The sequence below is a fragment of the Zingiber officinale genome, chromosome 6A (genome assembly GCF_018446385.1).
Source record: "Zingiber officinale cultivar Zhangliang chromosome 6A, Zo_v1.1, whole genome shotgun sequence".
NCBI classification, from domain to species: domain Eukaryota; kingdom Viridiplantae; phylum Streptophyta; class Magnoliopsida; order Zingiberales; family Zingiberaceae; genus Zingiber; species Zingiber officinale.
The window spans coordinates 41,242,075-41,257,608 of NC_055997.1; the positions used below are offsets into that span (position 1 = coordinate 41,242,075).

Below are 15,534 nucleotides of genomic sequence, written 5' to 3' on the forward strand. Positions count from 1 at the left end.
AAAAATTTCCAAAAAAATTTCTAAAAATTCTGGAAAATTCCCTTATGATTATTCGCCATTTTTCGGTATTTTACATTCTCCCCCATTAATAAAAATTTGGTCCCCAAATTTCGTTATCTACCATCAACAAATACTAACAACAGGTAAAGAGTATAAAATGCTGAACGGTAAATTAAATCACATACCTCAAGTGAAAAGATGGGGTTTCGAGCTCGGATCGTATCCTCGAACTCCCAAGTAGCCTCCTCGTCCGAATGATGCTGCCATCCGACTTTAACCAGCTGGATAGTCTTGTTCCTCAACTGACGCTCTTTCCGGTCCAGAATCCGTACCGGAATCTCCTCATAAGTGACTTCAGGCTGAACTGGAACTGAGATATCTGTCAGCACATGCGTCGGGTTAGGTATGTATCTTCTCAGCATAGACACATGAAATATGTCATGAACACCTGCCAAAGCCGGTGGTAGCGCCAAACGATAAGCTATCGCTCCAACCCTTTCCAAGATCTGGAAAGGTCCAATGTATCGCGAAACTAGCTTACCTCTGAGGCCAAATCTCTTCACCCTTTTTAGTGGGTGAGACTCGTAGAAAAACATGGTAGCCTGTAGAGAACTCTAAGGGTCTGCGTCTCCGATCAACATAACTCTTCTGATGATCCTGCACCTCTGACATCCTCCGTCTGATAATATGAACCAATTCTGCCTCCTGCTGAGCTCTATGAGGTCTCAATAGCCGGGCCTCCCCATCCTCATCCTAGAGGGTGGTGTCCGACAAGGCCTACCATACAACGCTTCAAACGATGCCCTCTGGATAGCCGAATGAAAGCTGTTGTTGTAGGCGAACTCTACCAATGGCAAGTGGTCCACCCAACTGCTTCCAAAATCCAATACACATGACCTCAGCAAGTCCTCTAGAGTCTGAATGGTCCGCTTTGACTGTCCATCTGTCTGAGGATGGAAAGTTGTACTGAAACAGAGCTGCGTGCCCAAGGCCTGCTGCAGACTCTGTCAAAAATGAGACGTGAACTGGGGGTCTCTATCCGAAATAATAGTCAACGGGACACCACGTGATCTGATGATCTCCCGGCAAAACAGATACCCATCGATCCAGGAAATCAGTCTTCCGGATCGCTAACGAGTGCGCAGATTTGGTTAATCGATCAATGATTACCCAAACGCGTCATGGCCTCGTCGTGTCCTCGAAAAACCCACCACAAAGTCCATAGTAATATGTTCTCATTTCCACTCAGGAATAGGAATCCGCTGAAATAATCCGGCAAGTCTCTGGTGCTCAGCCTTCACCTGCTGACAGACAAGACATCTCGCTACAAATTCCATGATGTCTTTCTTCATACTGTTCCACCAATAGGAACGTCTTAAATCTCGATACATGCGGATCCCGCTTGGGTGGATCGTAAATCGAGAGCGATGAGCCTCCTGAAGTAGCTCCTGTAAGACCAGATGAGACTGAGGTACGCATAATCTGTCTCGGAAGTATATAATACCCTCCTCGTCTCGTGTGAACTTGGTCTGCTGCCGGGAAGCTATTTGGCTGCCTATAAATTGCAAATGCTGATCACCAGCCTGGCCTCTCAGATCCTCGTTCTGATCGACGACTGAGCAATCATGGTAACAAGAATACCCTGCTCTGTTTGTCCCTGCTCCTCAAGGCCCAATTCGGAGAATCCCTGAATCAAGTCCGTAACCACAACTCGGTGGCAAGCCAAAGTCCCTCTAGACTTCCGGCTAAGTGCATCGGCAACCATATTAGCTTTTCCCCGGGTGATAGCTAATGGTACAATCGTAATCCTTCAGAAATTCCATCTATCTCCTCTGTCGGAGATTAAGTTTTCTTCTGGGTGAAAATATATTTGAGACTCTTATGATCAGTGAGAATCTCAACTATAATACCATAAAGGTGATGTCACCAAATCTTCAAGGCAAAAATAATAGTGGTCAGCTACAAATCATGTACTGGGTAGTTCTTCTCAAGCTCCTCCAACTGCCGAGAAGCATAGGAGACTACCCTCTCGTGCTGCATCAGAACAGCGCCCAAACCCTGAAGAGATGCGTCGATATAGAGCACGAATCCATCCTCTTTAGAAGGTAAAAATCAAAACTGGAGTCGACACTAATCTCCACTTCAGCTCCTGGAAGCTGGTCTCGTAGTCCTCGTACCACGTGAACTTCACGCCTTTCCTGGTCAGGCGTGTCAGTGGCATAGCAACGCGTGGAAAACCCTGAACGAGCCTTCGGTAATATCTAGCTCGATAAAGGGAGTTACGAGTCTCATGTATAGACTTTGTCTACTCCCAACGGTAACAACCTCTATCTCCTGTGGAACCACGGTATACTCCTACTGGTGACCGTGTGTCTCAAACATCTCACAGAAGACAACCAAAATACGCACTACTGATCTTCACATATAGACGTTTCCATCGAAATATCTCTAGAACTATGCGAAGATGGTGTATGTGTCTCACCTCGGGTCTGAAATAGATCACAACATCATCAACAAAGACGATGGAAACCGTTCCAAACATCATATGAATACCAAATTCATCGAGTCCCTGAAAACATCTAAGGCTCCGCAAGCCCTAATGGTAAAATCAAGACACATAATGTCTGTATCACAGACATTCCTAACCATAAGATCCCTGACAACAAGTCAGGAATCTCATCACCAACGATATAAATCACCAAAGAATAAATCCTCCAGTGTGAGAGCAACGCTCCATCACACGAAATACCACATATGTGGGAGCAACACTCTACTACAAGAACTCCTCCATATGTGGGAGCAACGCTCCACCACAAAACGATCCATAACATGTGGGAGCAACGCTGCACCACGATAATCCAAAATATGTGGGAGCTACGCTCTACCACAAACAAACATAAGTGCCCATGACACCTAACTATCTAGCCAGAGACTGCATAAGGTCACTTTACCACATATCACTGTGGGCAGCCAAGGGTATCACAATCCAGTAAGCAAATCAAATCCATAGTCAACTCTATCATCATCCTAGTGGGTCGGTCACCCACTAATAAGAGAATTAGTTGACAAGGTAATACAACAAATATCATAATGTAGACTTTTAACATTCTACATTCAACATAGGTAGAATCATCATGATGCTACCAACCATACATCTGGCACACGTGCACACACAACATATGTATGATCGATATAATTCTCCAATTAGTACACACCAAACATACTCATAACAAAGGTATAAACCATCGTGATACCTCCAACAATGCATACCGAACCCGTGTGCATATATCAACATAGGTATAATTGACAATACACCTCAAACAACACTTACATGACATATATACACCTATGTCAAGAGTATAATCAACGTAATACTTCCAACAAATCATAATCGACACGAGTTTACACACAGAACAAATATACTGAACAAGATACCTTGAATATTACACCGAATACATCTACACATATCACAACTCAGATTAAATCGATAAAATACCTCCAATAAAATACTCAAACACATGTGCACATTTCACAACATATATTTAATCGACAAAATACCTCCAATAACCAATCGGAGCACTCGGGTATAATCTACTAGAAATCCACCTCAATCATAACTGGAAAAGTATACACCCACTACATGCAATTAGACTGTCCATCATAACACTCCTACAACACATAACAATCATATGTACCCACCACATAGATATGCAAAATCAACATATTTAATCCAATCAACCTTGCATTCTGAAATGGCAGGGTCACCTTCTAAGTTATCCAACTAGGTACATACAGTCAAAAATTAAAGTCCACATGGAATAGGATACATCGATCCTCTATAGACTGACCGAAATCGACAATGGTATACAGTCAATTCAGTCTTTCCACGTCAGTACAAAACATGCACTCAAATGTGCTCTAGATACCAAACTAAGCACAAATAACCCAAAGATCAACATCTCTATAAAATAGAGTAAGTCGATCCCCTACTGATCGGACCAACCAAAACAAATGAATCGGTCATTGACTAACTAATCAAGAATACACTAATCCTCCATAAGCATTTAAGGTAAATCGATTCACGACTACCCAAATCAATGTGTGTAAATCAGTCTTTTATTGATCAATCTAACCAGAGTGAATCAATCATTTACTGACGAAACTAACTAAAGTATATCAGTACACTACTGGCTGAGTCAACAAAAATATGTACTTACTAGTCATTACCTAGCACCTAGCCAATAACAACAGAGACTGGTATGTGTCTTCAACCTCTAATCAACTAGTAGTAACAGAAGTTAAAACTACTGATGATATGATATGGAAAATCACCAGAGACTGTAATCCTCGATCTCTATTAAAGTCGACCATGATCAGGGGTTTACCTAACACATAAAATATATGCTATATCAACTAGACAGGTACTAATAAAGAATGCTAATACATGTCATAAACTGTAATAGTCAACGGTGCATATACTAACAAAAAGGTAGGATAGCAGTATACCAACATACCTCCTATAACTTGGAGATGTCCTGCTGCTGTCAGGTCCCAAAACCCGAAAAGTCACATCGAGAAAACTAAAACACGAAATCCAAAACACGAGATATAAAACTCGTAAACCTTGCTCTGATACCAACAATAAATTGGTATCAAATAAATCTCGAAAATCCAAAACACTAGCAAATATCGTATACATGCTTTGATACCACTAAATTGTCACGCCCCGGGGGAGTCCCTATCCGAAGAAAATTTCGGAAACACCTCCCCTATACGGTTGATAATCTGAAGCATTTCTACAGACACAAAATACATCAACCACATGTGGCTGGAATATATACACAACCACGCAGTTAATAATCTTAGCCTACACGGCTGGACAAATATAACAACAACCATGCAATTATATATATTTTTATCAGCCCACTCGGCTGAAATCAAAACCAACACAGTGGGAAAACATAAAGACAAGCCCATACAAGGAAATGAAAAATCCGAAAGCTCGGAGCAACTCCTACCACAGGTGAGTAGTACTTACACTTGGTCTTGCACTTACAACCGACGGAATGGGTTCTAGGGTTCGGATGAGATGAAGATCTCGACCTCTTCTTTGTGTTTCCGAGCTCCCCTCGTCGAGGAGACCTCGAATCTGTGAAGAACCCACTGAGAGAAGTGCTCGCCGGCCGCTGGAAGTGAAGCCCTAAGTTCAGCTTCGTCTTCGCCCAAGCAACGCCGCACGTGAGGAGGAAGAGAAAAAACGGGATTCGGGTTCGGGAAAAGAAATTAGATCTTTATACTTAGGGTTATTTTCGGTTCCAACTATAGCTTATATATATTTTGTTCCCTACTTGATTAACAAAACGCTTGCAGAACAGTTGGTTAGTTGCGTTTTGAACGGAACCCCTGGTCGCGGGTTCAAATCTCACTACAACCCCTTTTTCCCCTCTTATTCCCTGTTACTAACTTCTACCACTTATATAAATTCTGTTCTCTATATTTTCACATAAAGGCCGTGGAACAGTTGGTTGGCTGGATCCGGTTAAAGTTTGGTTCAGGTTCGAGGTCCACGATTCGAATCCCGGCTTGAATATTTTTTTGCCAAAACTTCTTTCGTCTTGTAAAAATATCAAACGACTTCCAAAAATTACGTAAAAATACTCTAAAAATTTCTAAAAATCTCTAGGATATTTTAAAAGCATTTCCAAATATTTTTAAGGACATTTAGAACTCGAAATAGGGAAAATTGGGTCGTTACAATCCCCCATACCTTATAAAAAGTTCATCCTCGAACTTAGAATAACTCTGGATATTTCTGCCTCATACTGTCCTCACGCTCCCAAGTAACTTCCTCGTGCTTCTGGTTCTGCCAGATGACCTTCACTAGTGGTACTTCTTTATTTTTTAATCTCTTAACTGCTCTGTCCACTATCTGTGTAGGTCTGCTCTCATAACTAAGATCCTCTTGGATCTGCACTGACTAAGGCTGAATCACTTGGCTCGGGTCGTGGAGACACTTCTTTAGCATGGAGACATGAAATACATTGTGTATTGTTGACATGTCTGGTGGTAAGTCCAGCTTGTAAGCTACTTTCCCAATCCTCTCTATAATCAGGTAAGGTCCTACATAGCGAGGACTTAATTTGCCCTTCTTGCCAAATCTCATCACTCCCTTCATAGGAGCGACCTTGAAGAAGACTGAATCCCCTACTTGGAATTCCAGTGGCCTACAGCGTGTGTCAGCATAACTCTTCTGTCTGCTCTTGGCAGTCTCAATTCTCTGTCTGATTTTCTGGATTGCTTGAGTAGTCTCATCTATCAGCTCTGTCTGAATGCCCAGCTCTACTTCCATTTCTTTTCTCTCACCTGCTTCTTGCCAGCAAAGGGGTGATCAGCACTTCCTGCCATACAGTGCCTCATATGGTGCCATCTTGATGGTCGTTTGATAACTATTGTTGTAGGCAAACTCAACTAAGTATAGATACTTGCACTAACTTCCCTTGAAATCCAACGCACAAGCTCTGAGCATATCTTCTAAAATCTGATTTACTCGCTCTGTCTGTCCATCAGTCTGAGGATGGAAAGTTGTGCTGAACTTGAGTTTAGTGCCTAGTGCATTCTGAATGCACTCCCAAAAGTGTGAGGTGAAGCGCCCATCTCTATCAGAAACAATAGATTTAGGGACTCCATGAAGTCTGATCACCTCCTTAACGTATAGTTGTGTTAACTGCTCTATGGAGTGGGACACCTTGATGGCTAGGAAATGGGCAGACTTAGTCAATCTGTCCACTACTACCCATATTGCGTCATATCCATTTGTAGTTCTTGGAAGACCTGTTATGAAGTCCATGGATATGTCTTCCCACTTCCACTCTGGTATTGGGAGAGATTGAAGAACTCCTCCTGGTCTCTGGTGTTCTGCTTTGACTCTCTGGCATGTCAGGCAGGTACTGACATATTTAGCAATGTCTCTTTTGAGTCTTAACCACCAGAACCTCTGTTTCACATCTTGGTACATCTTGGTAGAACCAGGATGCATGGAGTATGGTGTGCGATGAGCTTCTTCTAAAATCTTCTTTCTCAGTTCTTCATCATTGGGCACACAAATGCGACTTCCCTGATAAAGAATCCCGCTATCTGTTACTCGAAACTCTGATTTGTCTTCTTTCTGTATCCCTTGCTTGATCTTCTAAATGTCTGGATCTTCACTTTGCTTTCTCTGTATATCCCCAAGCAAGGTAGACTCTAAGGTCAATGCGGAGAGCTGTCCTTAAATAATTTCAAGTCTAAAATCTGATAACTCCTTCTGCAGTGGCAGGGCTAATGATGACAGAGACATCAGGGATGCACTGGACTTTCTGCTTAGTGCATCTGCCATTTTGTTAGCTTTGCCTGGGTGGTAGAGGATTTCACAATCGTAATCTTTGACCAACTCCAGCCACCTACGCTGTCTCATGTTTAAGTCCTTCTGAGTGAAGAAGTACTTAAGACTCTGATGATCTGTGAAGATTCTACACTGAACTCCATACAAATAATGTCGCCAGAGTTTCAGTGTAAAAACCACAGCTGCCAGCTCAAGATCGTGAGTGGGATAGTTCTTCTCGTAGTCTTTGAGTTGTCTGGAAGCATAGGCTATGACTTTTCCTTCTTGCATGAGTACAACTCCTAAGCCCATCTTGGAAGCATCACTATAGATGTCAAAACTCTTGTCACTCTCTGGAACTGTCAGGATAGGAGCATTGGTCAGTCTCTTCTTGAGCTCTTGGAAACTCTGCTCACATTTATTTGACCATTCAAACTTCTTGTTTTTCCTGGTGAGGGCTGTTAGTGGAGAGGCTATCCTGGAAAAGTCCTCCACGAATTTCCTGTAGTACCCCGCTAAACCAAGGAAGCTTTTGATCTCCCTGGCGTTCTTGGGTCTGCTCCAGTTGTTGACTGCTTCTATTTTTGCTGGATCCACTTGGATGCCTTCTTTAGAAATTATGTGACCTAGAAATGCCACCTGATCTAACCAGAACTCGCACTTTGAGAATTTAGCGTAAAGCTTCTTTTGCTGAAGAGTCTGCAGTACTATCCTCAAGTGCGTGTCATGCTCCTTTGGGGTCCTTGAATAGACCAGAATGTCGTCGATGAATACGATGACAAATTTGTCAAGGTATTCTCTGAACACTCTGTTCATTAAGTCCATGAAGACTGCTGGTGCATTAGTCACACCAAAAGGCATGACTACAAACTCGTAGTGTCCGTATCTGGTTCTGAAAGCTGTTCTGGGTATGTCTCTTTCTTTCACCTTCAGATGATGGTACCTAGAGCGTAGATCTATCTTCGAGAATACTGTTACCCCTCTCAGCTGATCAAATAAGTCGTCGATCCTGGGAAGGGGGTACTTGTTCTTGATCGTCACTTGATTCAGAGCTCTGTAATCTATGCACATTCGCATAGATCCGTCCTTCTTCTTGACAAACAACACGGGAGCTCCCCATGGTGAATGACTAGGGCGGATGAAGCCTTTGTCAAGCAGCTCCTGAAGTTGTTCTTGTAGTTCTTTCATCATTGAGACATGCAGATGGAGCTTTTGAAATTGGACCCACTGGGAACCGTCAATCTCAAATTCCACTGTTGGGAGGTAGTTCGTAGCCATTCGAAATACCTTTGGATACTCATGACTACCCGAACATCTTCCCGCTGGGTCTTTCTTGTTATCTTTGTCCTTCCAGTTCTGATTACTTGACTGGTTGTCTTGTCTTCTATCTTGACCGGCTTGTGTTGCGTTTGTTGTGCCTTGTTGCTATTCAGATAGTGCTCACTAATGCCCGCTGACCGACTTTTCACCAATCTATGGTCGGTGAGTTTCACTACTCACATTAGGTGTTATTTCCGTCTCAGATTAGAGCATCACCGACTCGTTTTTATCTTGTACTTACTAACCATAGGCAAAGGTGAGCTAGCTTGTTAAATCTTTTAACCGCTTCCTCTCGGTAGATCACCTTGTCTCAATTCCATAAGCTCCTCATCTGCTTATTGGTGATCCGTTGAGGAAGACTTCTTCAGAAACTGTCTCAAGTCAACCCACCATCCGTCGATTGCTTCTTACTCTTAACTCGCTCCCGCCACCTACAAGCACCTCCAGATAGGCAGAAGTGGCACACTTACCCTTCTCGACTTCTGGCCAGAAGCTCCATTATGCTCTCAAGTGTCTTGAACCAAGCTTGGGCACCCTGTGGCTCACTTTTCTAGTTTCGCCAACACCGGATGAGGTATGCTTGTCTTCTAGGTGTCAGGTGACTTGTGGCAACCGATAGGACTTCATCACCCCCGAGTCTCCACATTAATGGTTGGGGAGTGGGAGGAGCTAACTGATTGGCCATTAGATTGGCAATCACTACGCACACTTGTCTGAAGTTGAGCAACAACTTCAGGGAGAATAGGCCCAGGGGTTCTGGGCTTTTCGTTCTCCTGAACTTTGTCCTCAGTATGAACGGTACGGGGACGTCCTCTTCGTGGCATCTAATTATGCAGAGGAAAAGGCTTGATAGCTTCTCTAACCCTTCTAATCATACTTATATATGAATCTAGAAAAGGGAAACAAAATCTTCTATCTTACTTAAGCATTCAAAAATAAATACTCTACACTGCAGTTAATAATAAGGAAAGCAGAATAAAGAAAGAATTTAAATATTTTCTTACTTGAAGACGACAAGGTTGATGCTAATGTGTGTGTGATGCTGGAGAATGGAACGCTGCTCTGATACCAACTGTAAGAACCCACCCTTCTTACTACTACTCTCTAAGGGCGGTTGTTACCTATCTATACTCTACTTACTAATGTCACTAACGCTATTAATAACATCAGTTAGATTTATCACGGCCCAGAGGAATTCCTATCGAAAAATTTCGGCAGAGTCTCCCCTGTACCGGTGACCAAATCCATAATACAAACAATATATACGCAACCACAGGCAGCTGGAATACATTTTTCACAACCACGCAGTAATAAAATCACACTATAATCAACGAAAACTAGTCTAACAATAAGAACTAAACATAACTCCAAGAGTAGGACATGATAAGCTACAAATACGAATCAAACTCAATCACAATCTCACAAAACTTCATAATAGTATTTAAGAAGAGAACTAAAACATAAACTCTAAACAGATAGGTCCTGAAGATTTGCTAGCAAACTCTGGATCTCTCCATAGTCCAGTCATCACACACCTTCATCACCACCACCACCCTGTCGCCTCCCTTTCATATCTTAGCTTTTCCTTTATCTGCAGTAGGAGGAAAAATAAAACTATAAGCGAAATGCTTAGTAAGTACTAATCTATCTCACAAAAACTCGAAGTGCATAAAAAAAATGCAACAATACTAAAACTGAAATGTTAAAAGCAAAGCTGCATGTACTCATGGTATACAGAAATAAAACTGAATACTAAACATGCTCACTAACTGATAGGAAAATAATGAAACTACTACTGTAGGCTCAGAATTAAAGAAACTAACTTCTATTGATTCTAAACATAATACTTGTTTCATTTTCTTATATCTTTATACCAGAAATTAATCTTTTAATTTCACTTTTACTTTCTTCTTCTTTTCCTTTTTCTCTTTCTTTCTTATTCTTCTTCTTCTTTGGGCCCAGGCTTTGTACCATCTTTTGCGCGCTCTCTAATAGAGACTGAGGTAGCGAGCCTCTAGTCCTATGAGGTAAAGACCTTGGTCTTACCAGGGTCAAGACCTTGGAATTGGTCACCTGGATTTCTTTAACGACAACCTTGGAAGTCGGGTACTAGCCTCTTACTTTAAATGATTTACTGGTTAGCTCTTTTTAATTAGACCTTGGTCTTTTTCTTACTTATAACTGCTTATTACAGCAAGGAAGGTCTAAACTAAATGCTTTGTGCATATATGTATATGCTAAAATCTGTTCATGCACATTTTTAAGCAAAAGAAATAAAAATTACATGCTATAATCCCTTAAAGTTCCTTCACCTCTTCTATATCCAACTCACAGCAGTAAAAAGGGAACTAACCAAGCTAAGGCAGCAAAAAGGGGATTTCACCAGGATTATCTAAACTTGGAATGCTAAAGATCAAGGGTTGTTTATGCCCATCTGATTGGCCCAAAAGGAAGCAAACTTGCTGGAATTTATGGACAGTAGGTAAATGCACAAGGATACAACACTGGAAAGCTAAAGGCATGCTTAAAACAGAAACTACGTGCTAGAGTTAGAGGGATGTTCATTTCATGAAATAGCAACAAAACTAAATTGATATGCTAACATAAAGTTAGCAAGAAAAACTAAATTGTTGTTCACGGTATGTATGCTATTCATGCTTACAGTAGTAATAGGAAGATTACAAAATTACATTCTGAAACTACAACAGAAATATCTAAACTGCCTACTCATGCTATTAAGTTTCCATGCTTCAAGGAACACCTTTAAAACCTACAACACGTATTCATCCATGTTTATACTACCATAATCAGCAAGTATCAGAAATTCTCAAAATTGCATGTGTATGGAATCACGAAACAAGCTAAAAGCTACTCATGCTCCTGGGAAACAGCAAGAACTCAAAATTGTAATGTCAAAGACGAAACAATTCATCAGCAAAGGACTTAAGATGGCATGCTTTAAGAGGCTCGTGGAAATAAGGCACCTCCAATTTCCTTACCGAACACAATGAAAGTTAAGTACATAAACATGCTGTGAAACTAAACAAAATCCCATAGGGAATCTAAACTATACCCATGAACTAAGGCCCCTTTTCATGCTCAGAACTATCAAGGGAACATCCCCGCTGGAAAAAAAACAACTACTTGAATTATGCTGTGCCTATTCTGTATAATCCTTGGGTTCGGACTTTAAATCAAACCAAATTCTTTGAAACATGCCACGGCAGATACAACAAGAGGAAAACAAATCTCGGATGTTTCCCTAAATCCCTAAATTCTGCACACATGATCCAAACAAGAGAAACTATATCCCTAGCACTTTAAATTCGGCATAGCAAACCTAACCTTGCAATTCGGCTAGATAAACAGAGCCTGTAGAGAAGCCCTAGCATATAGTTCTACTCGGCACAGAAAAATATGAAAGCAAGGAAATGAAAACCGAAAGCTCGGAGCAACTCCTACCACAGGTGAGTAGTACTTACACTTGGTCTTGCACTTACAACCGACGGAATGGGTTCTAGGGTTCGGATGAGATGAAGATCTCGACCTCTTCTTTGTGTTTCTGAGCTCCCCTCATCGAGGAGACCCGAATCTGTGAAGAACCCATGGAGAGAAGTGCTCGCCGGCCATCGGAAGTGAAGCCCTAAGTTCGGCTTCGTCTTCGCCCAAGCAACGCCGCGCGTGAGGAGGAAGAGAAAAAACGGGATTCGGGTTCGGGAAAAGAAATTAGATCTTTATACTTAGGGTTATTTTCGGTTCCAACTATAGCTTATATATATTTTGTTCCCTACTTGATTAACAAAAAGCTTGCAGAACAAGTGGTTAGTTGCGTTTTGACCGGAACCCCTGGTCGCGGGTTCAAATCTCGCTTCAACCCCTTTTTCCCCTCTTATTCCCTGTTACTAACTTCTACCACTTATATAAATTCTGTTCTCTATATTTTCACATAAAGGTCGTGGAACAGTTAGCTGGCTAGATCCGGTTAAAGCTCGGTTCAGGTCCGAGGTCCACGATTCGAATCCCGGCTTGAACATTTTTTTGCCAAAACTTCTTTCGTTTTGTAAAAATATCAAACGACTTCCAAAAATTACGTAAAAATACTCTAAAAATTTCTAAAAATCTCTAGAATATTTTAAAAGCATTTCCAAATATTTTTAAGGACATTTAGAACTCGAAATAGGGAAAATTGGGTCGTTAGACCGTCGGTGGTGGGGAGGAGGCAGCAGTGCGAGAGGCAAATCGCAGAAGAGTGCTCGAGATGAGGAGAGGAAGGGGCTCGGGAGGGCGGCAGGAGTCGGCGCCGACTGTAGCGACCGGGGTGACACGAGAGGGTTGCGGCGTGTCCTAATCTCCACGGCCGAGACAGATCAAGGGCTCAAGGCAGTGGCCGGCGCTAGGGTAGAAACTAGGAGTCGGCCAGAGGAGAGGAGAGGTGGCGTCTGCGTGCATCGGGTTGGGGTAAGACGAAGTGGAGAAGAAGAGAGGAAGAAGAGGAATCAACATTAGGGTTTCGGCTTTGTATGCGTGGGAGGAGAAGGAACTGCCAACGGTTTGGGAAGATGAGGAGATGAATCAACGAGTTCGGCGACGGGCTTAGGGAACGCAAAGAAAATGGGGAAGAAGAAAAATGAATAAACAAATTCAACTTTTCCTCGCTTAAATGGGTAGCCTAAACAGGCTTTCCCGGGGCCCAATTTTCATCCCCGTAAACTCATCCATACGGTTTCCAAAAAATTCCAGAAAAATTTCTAAAAATTTCAAAAATTCCCTTATGATTATTCGTCATTTTTCGATATTTTACAGGGTAGGGCTGTGACAACCGTGCACTCTGTCGTCACTGCTCCTGATGAGTGACTGAGTGGATAGGATGCTATCGGAGTACACCTATCCTCCTACCTCAAACATAGTGAGGGAGCGCAATGCTCTTATCTTCGGCTACGCGATGACGGGGAGGGATCCCTATCGGCTACCACGCTGCGTCACACTACCCATGAGCGGACCAACGGAGCCAAACAGAGTCTGCTGCAACACACCCTGCCTGAACAAAAACCACTAACCCATGAGTGGTTGTGCGTGCAGATCCATGTAACTGGCGATACGCTCAACAATAATAGAGCTGCCAACCGCTCAGCATGCAATCATGCAAGATGGTGCATGTCACTAAGCCGGGAAATAACCTGATCCTATCCCTCTCCATATAATGTGTACCAAAATATGTGGGTCAAATAATATGATCTAGGTACACATGTCAAGTAGGGTATCTAACCAGTCCAGTATATCATAAAGCATGACATGTCACTATCTCTATAACATAAATAATAAACAGAGGCATGAATGCTAATCAGGTAACAAACAAAACATGCTCGGAAATAAATAGTGACATGCCGATGAAGATATAAACATAATTATTATTACTTGTTAAAAATCTACTAAACATATCAACAAGACGTATCAAAATAGATAGGTCAAGGTACTCGCCTCCAATGTAGATTGAGCTAATCAATCGAAATGTCGAAGTGCTCGTCCCGAATCAATGTCCTGTAATAAATCATACAATTTAGCTAATTTTCATTATAAACAAAAATAGCTAAACTAAATCCTAGTTTGATTAGGAAGCTAGGGTATTAATTCCATTTAGATCTAAGTCTATACTTAAATCAATTCTAGTGGCAATTCAGTCTTCAACTTACCACCAGATAACCTAACCATAAATAAACAACTAACCACAATATTCAATTTAAACCTTGATCTACAGCTAAACATAGTTAATCCACTAAATTCCCAATTTATACTTAATTAAATGATTTCACCTAAATTAGCACCTCTTGTTAACATTAACGAATTCCAGATTGACATAACCCATCAACATATTGCTGGAAACTAAAGTCGAAGCAATGATGAGGCTACTGCCCTCTCTGGAATTCATCCACAGTCAAAACCTAGTATAGCTCCTATCCTTAAACTATATATATTGGAAATAATCGTTACCTCAAGTGTGGCAGCTGGTATTTGGATACCCCATTGCTCAGTGAAGAGGGAGCTCACTGCTTCTTCAATGCCCTAAATCACAATCACTGAAGGAACCCATTTATTAACGCCAACATCAACAATCAACCACACCATCCCTAAAATGCACACTGATCCACAACGAAGCTTACCTCAGTGTTGGCTGCTCACGGCAATAAGGGCAGTGTCGGCTGTTTGGAGAGATCGGGTGGCGGCGGTGAAGGCGTGAGGAGACCCGGTGGCGCTCTAATCGTCGGCGTCAGTGCTAGGGCTCAAATGGCCGGTGTCGACCGCGAGGGTCAGCGGCGATGAGTAGAGGAGAACTGGAGAAGGAAGAGACACGACCGAGAAGATGGCTGGCGGTGTGCGGCTCGGAAGCTAGGGCTCGGTGACAGAGAGATCTCTGTGGGGACTCTCGGTGCTGCGATGGGAAGGAGCAAAGGCGAAGAGGAATTGAGTCGACGCAGGGAAAGACTCGAAGCTTTGTACTGGAGGGGAAGAGAGGAAGAAACGGACGACGGTGGCGGTTTTGGGAAGAAGAAGAAACGGTGCCGCTGGAGAAGAAACGCCTTCGGCGTGAGAAGAGAAGAAACGATGTTTGGGGGAGAAGGGAAAGAAAATAAAAAGAAATAAACTTTTCCTCATTTAAATGGGGTAGCCTAAATAGGCTTTTCCGGAGCTCAATTTTTATCCCCATAAATTTGTCCATACGGTCTCCAAAAATTTTCAAAAAATTTCTAAAAATTTCAGAAAATTTCCTTATGGTGATTAACCTATTTTCAGTATTTTACAACATCTCTACCAAACCACTCATCTTCATTCCCTTGTTAAAGCGGGATGAATCCATA

At 42.1% G+C, this 15,534-nt stretch overlaps 1 long non-coding RNA gene across 1 annotated transcript; it reads right to left on the bottom strand.

Annotated features, from left to right (window-relative positions):
* Positions 1 to 14,158: 14,158 nt before the first annotated feature.
* Positions 14,159 to 15,287, bottom strand: LOC121993898. Its single transcript, XR_006115467.1, has 3 exons — positions 14,839 to 15,287; positions 14,669 to 14,754; positions 14,159 to 14,218 (listed from the first exon to the last, which is right to left on the bottom strand). It is a non-coding gene; the product is annotated as an uncharacterized LOC121993898 (long non-coding RNA).
* Positions 15,288 to 15,534: the final 247 nt, after the last annotated feature.